General features: G+C 46.9%; 1 pseudogene; it reads right to left on the bottom strand.

Moving 5' to 3' along the window:
• Positions 1-6,231: 6,231 nt before the first annotated feature.
• Positions 6,232-7,772, bottom strand: LOC124656567 (annotated as a pseudogene).
• Between the last annotated feature and the right edge of the window lie 3,925 nt (positions 7,773-11,697).

The following is an 11,697-nucleotide window of genomic DNA, read 5'->3' as shown; positions in this document are numbered from 1 at the left end:
GCGCGGGCTCGAGTCTGATGAGGCGGAGAAGATCCTCTACCTCGCCGTCCGGAGCGGGCTCAATCCTGAGGAGTTCCTCTCCGTCGCCATCCGCGCAGGGCTAAAGACCGAGGAAGAGATCTACGCTGTCCTCCTGAAGAAGCTACTCGCCGCCTTGTATGAGCCAGAGGAGGACCCCGAGCTGGATGAGTGGGTGCGTCCCACCAGGAAGAAAAACGCCCCAAAATTCCCCTTCTTCCTCTTCAAGATGAAGGCATCTGCCAAGAAGGCGCAAGTGTCGTGGTGGCGCAAGAAGTACGGCATCTTCCCTCCCGAGCGACCTGGATACAACTACGCTGGGCGCGTCTTGCGCCTCGTGATCGGACCAGACGGGTTTAATCTCGAAGGGCCAGGTGATGGCGGGCAGCCGGGAGCTCTCTCCTTCCACACCGACGTGCGCTACATGGGGTGGCCGCGTCCCAAAGAAGGCATCTTCATGGAGGGCTCCTCTGTGCCGCTAAGGGAGGTTGCCGTTATCAAGAGGCTGCCTGCCGGCGACGGGATCACAATTATGTCCTACGTGAAAGGACTTGGTGTTAAGCTGGGTGATATTCTCTTTGTGTTGGACTGCTGGTTTGTCACCGTGGCCCTCAGCTTCACCGAAAAATCGTTCTATGTCTCTGACAAGTTCACGGAGGAACCACTGTATGCAAGAGAAGGTCTCGATTTCATAGACATTACCGTTCCTGTGGAGAACCTGATCAGGAAGCTTTACATGATGTATGAGCTAGAGGAGCAAGATAAAAGGAAAATGCAGGAGAAGCAAAATCATCTAGTGTCAGGGGAGCTGATGTGCCAGCAAGAGGAGGAACTGAGGTTCAAGCTAGAGAAGCTGGAGCAGGAGAAACGCGAAGTCTTGAAGCAGAAAAGGGAAGAGACAAAGAAATATAAGTCCATGCGAGAGGAAATGAAGAAGATGTTTCGAAAACCAATCACCGAAGAAGAACTAGAAGCACTCCGGAAGTCCAAAGGCAGAAGAAGGACGATAAAAAGAAGTATTCCATACGAGGCAGAATCTGATTGGGTGAACCTATTTGAAGAGGAGCCATGCCAAAGGTGATGGAAGTTGCAACGGATCACTCGAGAATTATATGGAGCCTATATTACAGATGTAAGCGTGCTATTATTACTACCATCTGACTTAATTTTTTGCTCACTTGTCTGACAATCTTTTTGAACTTGTCTTGATTAAACAAAAATTCTGTTAGCTCTGAAATTACAGATTAAACAGAAGTTCTGTTAGCCGTGGAATTGCAAATTATTGACACTTCATTTAAGTGTATAAAATAGTAACTGTTACATCAATTATAACTGAATATTTGCAGTTCAGAATTTTATTATTTTCTGCGTTCTTATATTGTTAGTTTCTTACGTTGTAGCTTGTGAATTGTGATATCTGACTTCTAGTTCTAACATTTTCTTCAATGAAAGTGTCAGTTTAGAGTCTTCAGAATTTGGGGAATTATATTATGTTTACTGCGAGTTTCAAACTGTAGTGCGTTCACAATGTCATCCATTTGTGTTTGATGTTCTTGCAGTGATCGGCTTAAACTTGGTGGAGGTGGAAGCCAGACAAGTAATGGAATAGCCGCATGACATGACGGAAGGTCATGAAGGTGCAACTTTTCTTACTATAGCTATGTTATTGGACTTACTGCTTAATCCTTTTATAAGGCTTGCCTGTACAACACTTCCAATCCAGTAGAGATAATATGGGATATGACTTGAGATGATATGCCCTGTATATGTCATGTTTCACCCATTAGTGTTAACCGTGGAAAAATGTCTACCTTATTCATAAGAAAGTAAGCCATTCAAATTTAATTCTAAAAAAGCCAGTGAACAACAACAAAAGAGAGTAGCCACTACAAAAATGTCATGTTTCACCCATTAGTGTTAACCGTGGAAAACTGTCCTCATTCATAAGAAAGTAAGGCATTCAAATTTAATTCTAAAAAATCCAGTGAACAACAACAAAAGAGAGTAGCCACTACAAAAAAATGCAGCTAATGCATAGGAGAACAGATATTTTGCAACCCTGGGTCGGATGTTTAAATCATTAATTTCCTTCCATTTCTTGATCTGTTTCCCTCTAGCACCTGTTAGTTATTACTGACGAACACGCTTGTGAATTATTATATCTGACTTGTAGTTCTAACATTTTCTTTAATGAAAGTTTCAGTTCAGAATTTTTGGAGCTTTGTGAATTACAATATGTTCTACTTGAGAGTTTCAAACTAGTGCGTTCAATATGTTTGACCTTGGTGGAGGTTGAGGCAGGGCAAGCAAGGGAACAGTCGTGTGACAGAAGGTCATGAAGGTTCAATTTTTTTTATTGTAGCTAGGGTGTTGGACTTATACTGCTTAATCCTCTCATAAGGCATGCCTGTACAGTAGACAATACTACAAATCCACGGGTAGGACAATGTGCTCCTGTATATGCCCTGTTTCACCCATTAGTGTACAAGAATGTTAACCTCATTCATTAGAAAGTAAGGCATTCAAAGTTGATTCTAAGAACAACCAGTGCTAAACAATAAAAGAGTATAGCCACTACCAAAAATGCGATTAATGCATAGAAGGAGAACAGATATTTTGCAACCCTGGGTTGGATATTTTAATCATTAATTTACTTTCCATTTCTTGATCTGTTTTCCTTTAGAACCTGTGACTGATTGACTCGCTTACTTCGTGCAATGGTGATGCAAGGGCTGCGCTCGGTTTCATAGACATCACCGTTACTGTGGAGAATCCGATTAGGGAGATTTCCGTGATGCATGAGCTAGAAGAGGAAGCTAAAAGAAAAATGCAGGAGAACCAAAATCATCTGGTGACATACTGACATCAGCTGTTGTGCAGCGAAAGGAGCTGAGGTTCCAGCTACAGAAGCTGGAGCAGCAGAAACGGCAAGTCTTGCCAAAGAAAAGGGACGACACAGAAATATAAGAACATGCGAGAGAAAATGAAGAAGATGGTTCGGGAAGCAAACACCGAAGAATAAGGGCACCATAATGAATATGGATAAGTGTGTTTTGCTGCGTTAGTGACTGTTGTGACAATCTAACGATGGCACACCTGAATCATACAATATGGTGTTATGGAGGACATGTCTCGTCTCTTGATAATAGAATATGTCCTCATAGAGGACGTATCTCATCGTCCCAGCTTCTATTGATGGGGTTGCTTTGAACTGAATGTTGTTCTTGATGGCATATCAAAAATTATCAAACACTGAACATGCCAAATATTGTATCACCTATGAAACACCAGTACACACTAGTAGCATTTGCATGTTACTACTCTAATGTTGCTCTCCACTATTACTACCCTAATACACGGACTTTCAATTCAACCTTTTCTTGTTGAGTCACCTTTTTCTTTTATATGTTTTGTTAATCTCTAGCTTCCTGTTAGTTTAAAATGCTATAAGTTAGTCCCAAAGATGCCCACAATAGAGCAGACATCTGTCCGTCACTCTTTAACGTTAGCACCATTTTCAATCTAACAACATTTTTTTTTTTACTTTGCTAGCCTTGCTATGATAACAATTCAATAGAAAAATGCTCAGTTTTGATTGTAGGTAGATCCGCATGTCGGTGGGTCTTTTTTTTTTCCTCTTTTTTTTCCAGTCTTCTTCTTCCGTACTCTTCATTTTTTTCCATGGAAAAAAATAGCGCGCTATTCCAACGCTAATAGCACACTATAGCATATCTGGAGAGCCGACGCTACGCTATTTCGGCGCTATAGCGTGCTATTCGCGCTAATAGCACGCTATAGCATGCTAATAGCGTATTTTTGGACCCACGTTATTTTGTTATAGCGCGCTATTTTTTTCTTTTTTTCCCTGATGCATTGACGCACACCCAAGCACGGATGCTTGCCGCTGCCCACACCTGCCACACCTAGCATGGCCACTCCACATGCTCATCGTTGATGGCCGGAATCGACCGTAGCTGACCAAGATCTAGCGCTACCGGCCGGAATCAATCTACGTCGAGGCGCCGGTCACCGTTGTGCGCCGAAGCGCGTGGAGGCGAGGTGGCACATGCGGCGAGCTGAAGGATGGCCAAGAGTACATGGGGGGCACGCGGAGCTTCTCCCTCACCTGCGACGTCCACCAGTGGGCCGAATTGGCCGGAAGGTTTGGGCAGGAGGCGGAGCTTGGCAGGGCTCAATTCGACGGTGGGGTGACTTGATCCAGAGGGGATTAGGGCCGGTGCTTCAGGGCACCTCCGGTTACTCGAGAGAGGCGGCGCCATGGCCTAAGGGCATGTCCCATGGTAGACGTTTATCTAGGCGCTAACAGAGGAAAAAAATAAACACTACGAAATAAAAAAATCTAAGCGTCGCTCTTTTTCAACGCTGAGCGCTAAAACAGAACCGAAACAGTCCTCTGCTGGCGCCCTCTCTCCACTAAAGCGTCGCTGCCTGTTTTTGCGTCGACGCAGCATCTGGCGCCAGGATTCGCTAGTGAAACTGCTGCTCGTCCAGGAAAATAATCCTAGCGCCCTCCGCTAGCGCCGCGCATTGTAGATGCCCTAATGCCGGTGGGGCGGGCAGTCGGAAGGGCGGCGAGGTCATGGGTCGGGGCGGAAATGTCTGGCGCATGGTGGCTCTCCCGCCGTCGTGTGTGGGAGTTTTACGATATGCCTCTACTTTGCAACTATACCAAGTGGAGGCTCTAATATAATACCTAGCTTGCTATTTTTTTTTTGATGTGGAAACCATTTATAGGAAAGCTGCCGGAGCAATAATTTAAAACCAAATTGCTATATTTATAATTTATAGCAATTTTAGCCAAATATGAAATATAGCGATGTTGGAGATGCTCTTAGAATCACTTCTCGGTTAGCAAATCCCAAAACATAACATCATTAAAATTCACTTTTGCTATTTTGTAACCGGTTGTTTTTCAATTCGTCAGCACTCGAATTTGTGTCCCTTGGATAAAAACAGATTTGATCGAGCGCTCGCCTCTTTTTTTTTCCTGGTTTTTCTATTGTGATTCTGGTTGCATTTTTTTCCCCAGTTGAGGTGCCGTGCGATTTGGGCTGGACCGTTCTTCTCCGTTCAGGATATATAAGCAACCACAGCAAGAGGCACTACTTCACTATTTATTCAGTCCAGATCATCAGTACTGGGACAAGAACAAAGACTTCCGCCATGTCCTTCATTTTGCAAGAACTAAATATGTGTGACTCACATCACTGGAACCTCCCATATGGCCATATTCACGTGTACGGGAGTTTTGGTTGATGAATGATGGTTTAGTGATTTTGAATTGAGTGTCTCCAAACTTTCTCTTATTTTCAAAATTTTAATGAAATTTTTATTTTGCAATTTCAAACCATAGGGAAGTCATTTCGATTATGAATTACCGTATTTAAAGAATTTTTTTATTTTTGACTATGGTATTTGCCAAAAAATTGAATACATGATTCTTTTTGTAAATACCACTGTAAATACATGTTTTTTCTTGAATACCACTGTAAATACACGAGTTTTTTTTGTAAATACCACTGTAAGTGCTACTGTAATAAAAATGTAAATACATGAGTTTTTCCCATAAGTACCACCGTATATACCACTATAAAACCAATGTAAACACAATAGTTTTTTTTTGTAAATTCCACTCTCAGTTCTAGAGTAAATACATGACTTTTCCTGTAAATACCACTGTAAATACATTGAGTTTTTTCGTACATCTCATGTAAATCCACTATAAACATGAGTTTTCCCATAAAATACCACTGTAAATACATCAGTGTTTTTCCGTAAATCACATGTAAATCCAGTGTAAATACACCAGTTTTTATGGGAGTAAGGACTAATTTTCTCTTCATTTTGGTTCTGTTTTGGAGATACAGTACATGTGTGTCTGTTTTCTCACGGTACATGGTACATGGAAGAAGGGATCTGCAGACTTCCGTTCGAAATTAATAACGGGAATCACGGAAGTGGTGGAAGGGGAAAACAATCCTATTGTTCTAATTCTTGCGACTGTTGGCCAAAAGAAAAACAACCGGATGTGAAATAGACACTTAAAATTTACCATTTGAACTCCGGAGAAAACCCAGAAAAGAAAGAGACTCGCATGGGAGTATTCGGAATCAACAAGCTGATCAGTACTGTGTGGGAAGTGGGAACTAATAATGGACAGGCGAGGACACTAGTACTTCTGAATTCTCTCAACTAGCTAGAAGTGGTTTTGAAGTAGCCGAGCATGGTGTACACCGTCTGCAGGAGGGACGGCAGGACGAATATGGCGGCCGCGGCGAAGAGGGAGACGGCCACCCAGGGCGAGGGAAGAAGTGCAGCACGAAGCCGCCGCACCACCAGCTGATCCGGCGGCTGCGGTGGCAGGCGACGGCGTCGAGCATGTCGCCGAACTCGTCCGGCAGCCTGGCGCCGACGGTGTGCGCCCCCAGCTCCCGGAAGAAGCAGACGAGCTCCGCGTCGGTGAACCGCGAGGAGGCGAGGACGCCCCGGCGGCGGAGGAACGAGGCGTCGCTCGTGCACCGCACGAGGCCCTCCATCCGCGCGACGTGCGTGGTGACGCAGGCGCCGTGCGCCCAGTGGAAGTGCATCTCGAAGGCGAGCATGTTGTGGAGCACGACGGCGCTGTAGTCGTGGACGTGGAAGCACGGGATGCTCATCACCGCCACGGGGCTGGCCGTCCGGCTCCAGAAGGACATGTCGAGGTGGCTCTGGCAGCTCGACGACGACGCGTCGGACGCATCGGACGACTGCCGGAACCACACCGCCGAGTGGCGCAGCTCCACGGAGCAGGGGAAGAGGCGCTCCGACTGCTTCTTGATCTTGAGGAGCTTGAGCGGCGTGGAGAGGATGGCGTACTTGGTCTCCGGCACGCGGGACCAGTGGAAGAGGTGCAGGACGTGGTGGAACTCGGCGCCAGCGGCGTGGCAGGGTTGGCGCGCCCGCTTCGGGCTGAGGTCGTCGAAGCACCCGAGCACGACCTGCTCGACGCAGTGCCGGAGCTTGAGCCTGCCGCAGGAGGCGACAAGCAGCTTGACGGCGGCGAAGGGGACCTGGTTCTCGAGCACGAGCATGTCGAGCTTGATCTGCTCGGCGTGCTGCGCCACGGCCATGTGCAGGATGAAGTACTCCCGGTTGATGGACGCCGCCCGCGCCGCGCTGTCGGCGTCCTCGCCCACGCCGGCCTTGCTGAGCATCATGCTGACGACGAGGACGAAGCAGCTGTCCAGGAGCAGCATCTGGAGGAACCTCTCCTCATCGTCCAGCAGCGCCCTATCGGCCTCCACGTCGTCGTCGGCGAACTCGTCGCGGAGGCGGTCGCGCTCCGCCGACAGCGCCGCGACGTAGCGGTCGACGTCGAGCGCGCACTGGTCCTGCAGATACCGCATGAAGGGGAGCTTGGCGTCGTCGGAGAAAGCCAGGCCGGGGTCGCCGCGGTGGAACGGGCCGATGGCCACGGCGCGCACCGCGTGGAGCGCCTCGACACGGCCGGAGCGGCCGGGGCGCGACCGGAGGATGGTGCCCGAGCGCTGGCGGAGGTACCACAGCATGGGCGTCCGCGCGATGAGATCCCTCATCACGGCCTTGTTCACCGTCGCCGACGTGAGCTTGCGCAGCCACTTCCGCTCGGCTTCAACGCCGACGACGGCATCAGATTTCGTCTCCGCGGCTGTGTCCGTGTCAATGTCTATGCGGTGGTGGTCGTCGGTTGACATGCTCAGCTGATCCCCTTCCATCGTGATTTGATTTCTCAAAGATGTTCAGGTTAATTGATGGTCATACATGAATTTAACATGCCCCGTGTTGGTTAGGACTAGAGGCTTAGTGCTGAGGACAATGAATCTGGCAGATTTCAGCAACACATTCTTGCTGAGCAATGGACAAACGGAACATGCCAGAAGTTCATTTATCTGATCAACTATGATACAAATACATCGACAAAAAGGGGAAATTTTAACATGACACCTTTGTCCTGATGGTTGTTCGTAAGCAAGAACTTAGACTGAGCCAGACTCTGTTTATTTGGTAGCATGGAGTTCCTAACAACTTGTTCCGGGTCATTCTCTGGAACGAACTTTGCTGAATTTTTCTACTTGGTTCTAGCTGTAACAGCTACCCTGTCGCTTGCTTGTCGAGTTGTCGTGCTCTCTTTTTTCTATCTGTCTTAATTTGTTTTGATGTCATCGTGATTCCTTGATCAAATATATGTCGAAGCATAACATAAGCCGCCGCTGAATTTCAACTTTAAGTTCTCTCCTTATGTTTGCGTGACTTTCAATGGTGTCCATGCTACGGAATTGTGTGAAGTTGACTTGCCGTCTGTTGGGTTAAAAATATTTTGATTTGTCTAAGCAGCCAGACTCGACCTTGGTGCGTCCCATTCAGCTGGAGATGTTTACAAAAAGCCTTACAAGAACTGTCATACTCCTTCCTGTTTACTTTGCTAGATCGACTAGGGTAGATCATGGCCGGGTAGGAGAGGGTACTGTTAGTTTACCTTCTCCATTGGAGGTGGAGCTCGTCTACCTGGACATGGTGGCGACGGTGACGGCGTGTGGTCGAGCGAGAGGTGGTGGCGGCGGTGATGGAGCATCCCGTCGGCACTGTGCTGAACCCAGATCGGTGGGTGTGTTGGTGGGGCGAGTGGCACTCCCGGTCAACCTCGTGATCTGTGCCACCGCCCCCACCACTGTATTTATAGCACAGGCGACAGGGGCCCACCAACCAAATGTGGTTGGGCGCCCTCGATCAGGGCGCGGACGAGGTCAAGGGTCTGAGTTCGAACCGTTGGGCTCGGACGCGAGGAGATCATCCTAACATTCTCCCCCTTGATCTCAACTTTTCTTTTAACTTTATACTTTCATTTTATTCGTTTCATTTTGGATCAGTACATAGGGCATGTTTCTTCGTCACAGCTCTATTGCCGATAGAATCGGACATCCACAATGCACTTCTCTGTTCTGAAACAAATTCTTTTACTTTTGGGCCTCTTATGATCCAGGATAGGTAAGACTTTCCCTTAAACCCATGCCGGCTACGTGCTCCTTGAACATGCTGGGTGGTAAGCCTTTCGTTAGCGGATCCGCAAGCATATCTTTTATCCTTATATGCTCGAGACTTATAGTTTGATCCTGAACCTTGTGTTTCACAATATAATACTTAACCTCAATTGGTTTCGTAGCTGTACTCGACATGTTGTTGTGAGCATAAAATACTGCGAGATCATTGTCGCAGTACATCTTTAGTGGTTTGTCAATACAATCTACCACTTTCAAGTCGGGTTTGAATTTATTTAACCATAATGCCTGCCCCGTGGCTTCATAACATGCTATAAATTCTGCATACATCGTGGATGATGCAACTATGGTCTGTTTGGAGCTACTCCACGAAATAGCTCCCCCTGCGAGGGTGAATACATATCCAGATGTGGATTTTCTATCATCTTTATCCCCCGCAAAATCTGCATCTGAATACCCTCTTATTTCTAGGGAATCAGATCTTCTGTATGTTAGCATGTAACTCTTGTGCCTTTCACATAACGCAATGCCTTCTTTACCATTTTCCAGTGTTCAAAACCTGGATTTTCTTGATATCTACCGAGTACTCCGGTGATAAAAGATAAGTCAGGGCGAGTGCACACTTGTGCATACTATAGGCTTCCAATAGCCGAAGCATATGGAACCGCTTTCATTTGATCGAGCTCGTATTGATTTTGGGGACTTTGATGCTTCCCAAAATTGCCGCCCTTGACTATAGGGGCAGGTGTGGCACTGCACTTATGCATATTATACTTACTTAGAATCTTTTCTAAATAAGCCTTTTGTGATAGTCCTAATACTCCATTGTTTCTATCTCGGTGAATTTCTATGCCCAAAACATATGACGCTTCACCAAGATCTTTCATATCAAAATTTGAGGACAAGAACTTCTTTGTCTCTTGCAGTAGACTAACATCACTGCTGGCAAGCAGAATATCATCCACATACAAGATTAGGAAAATATATTTCCCACTTTTAAACTTTGCATAAACGCAATTGTCCTCAATATTTTCTTTAAATCCAAATCTCTTGATTGTTTCATTAAACTTTAGATACCAGCTGTCCGGAGGCTTGCTTTAATCCATAAATGGATTTCTTTAGGCGGCATCCCATTTCTTCCTTGCCTTCCATGATAAAACCCTTGGGTTGTTTCATGTAGACATTTTCTTCTAAATCCCCATTTAGAAATGCCGTCTTTACATCCATTTGATGCAACTTTAAATCAAAATATGCAACTAGTGCCATGATGATTGTAAAGGAATCCTTACATGAGACTGTTGACTGCCAAAACCCACCGGCGGGCAGCGGCCTTGTCAACACCGTAGAGCCGGGAAGAGTCTAGAGCTGCGGCTGGCTGAGACCCCTCCGAGCGACGGCCCGCAATGCTCTTCTGGTCACACGCGGCGTTGCGAAGTGCAAGGGCGTGCCACCTGACCTATACCTGGTCGGGAAGGTGATGGGGATGCCTCGCTTAGTTTCTGCGGGGCATACATGTAAACATTAAATACGAGCCTCGATCGGCTCTCGGAGTTATCCTGTGAATCGGCTCAAAGAGCCGATCCACCCATGATCCGTGCGGGGTGCACGAATACTTGGTGGTCCTGCTTGATCAAGATGAAGTTAATGAGATCTACGACGATTTAGGGTTTTCACCGCATAATCGGATCATCCTACTCCAGGTTGGGCCTCGCGGCCACGCACGGTGCTCGTAAGCCGATCCTAAACAAGGCCTCAAAACCAACATGAAGTTGATCCTCGGAACATCCCGTTTAGGACTTGCGAACGCCACCCTACGTGCCACTTGGATCCTCCCCCCTTTGTAAGGCCTAACTATTGCGAGATATTAAACTAATCCTTGTAGAACAAGGAGCAATCGTAACGGACCAGATCTACTAAATAATGATCAAGCGGGGTGCCGCCCCCACACTGAGATAGGCGTGAGGGCGGCTAGATATGCAAGGGCTGCACTACGTAAGCATGCTTAAACGAAGAACAATGCTAACCCTAACATATCTAATGATAACTACGTTGCTCGCCATCAAAAGCGCTTCGATACGAGCAACGCATGAACAACGTGGGGCTTGTGCTGCCTAGATCGCAAGATGCGATCTAGGCAGCATGTCGCTTACCCGATAGAAACCCTCGAGACGAAGGAGTTGGCGATGCGCCGAGATTGGTTTGTTTTGGGGTTGAACGTGAGTTGTTGTTTATTCCATAAACCCTAGGTACATATTTATAGTCCAGCGGACTTTCTAATGTGGGCGTGCACTAAACCGTGCACGAGATAAACTCTAACTTCTAAATCGATACACAATCTATTATACTAAGATACACGGGCTAACTAGCCCAAATTCTCCGTGCCAGGCCGCTTCATAGATCTTCCATATGTAATCTTCCAAGCCCATCTTGATCGCGGCCCACCTCCTGATTTAGCCAAAATCTGGTGATAACACATGCCCCCCTGGTTTTGGTAATGATAATTTCAAAACCACTCTGTTTTTTCCTCAGAGGGGTCGTGTCACGGCAGAGCGGAACTGTCGCAGCATGCCTCATCATGACGACTTGCCTTCCCAACTTCTCTGCACGATTTGACAGTTTTGGCACCATGTCCTCGAGAACTGCT

This window comes from Lolium rigidum, chromosome 5, assembly GCF_022539505.1.
Source record: "Lolium rigidum isolate FL_2022 chromosome 5, APGP_CSIRO_Lrig_0.1, whole genome shotgun sequence".
Classification (NCBI taxonomy): Eukaryota; Viridiplantae; Streptophyta; class Magnoliopsida; order Poales; family Poaceae; genus Lolium; species Lolium rigidum.
The sequence above is the reverse complement of the archived record's forward strand: the minus strand, read 5'-3'. Positions and strand labels throughout refer to the sequence as shown.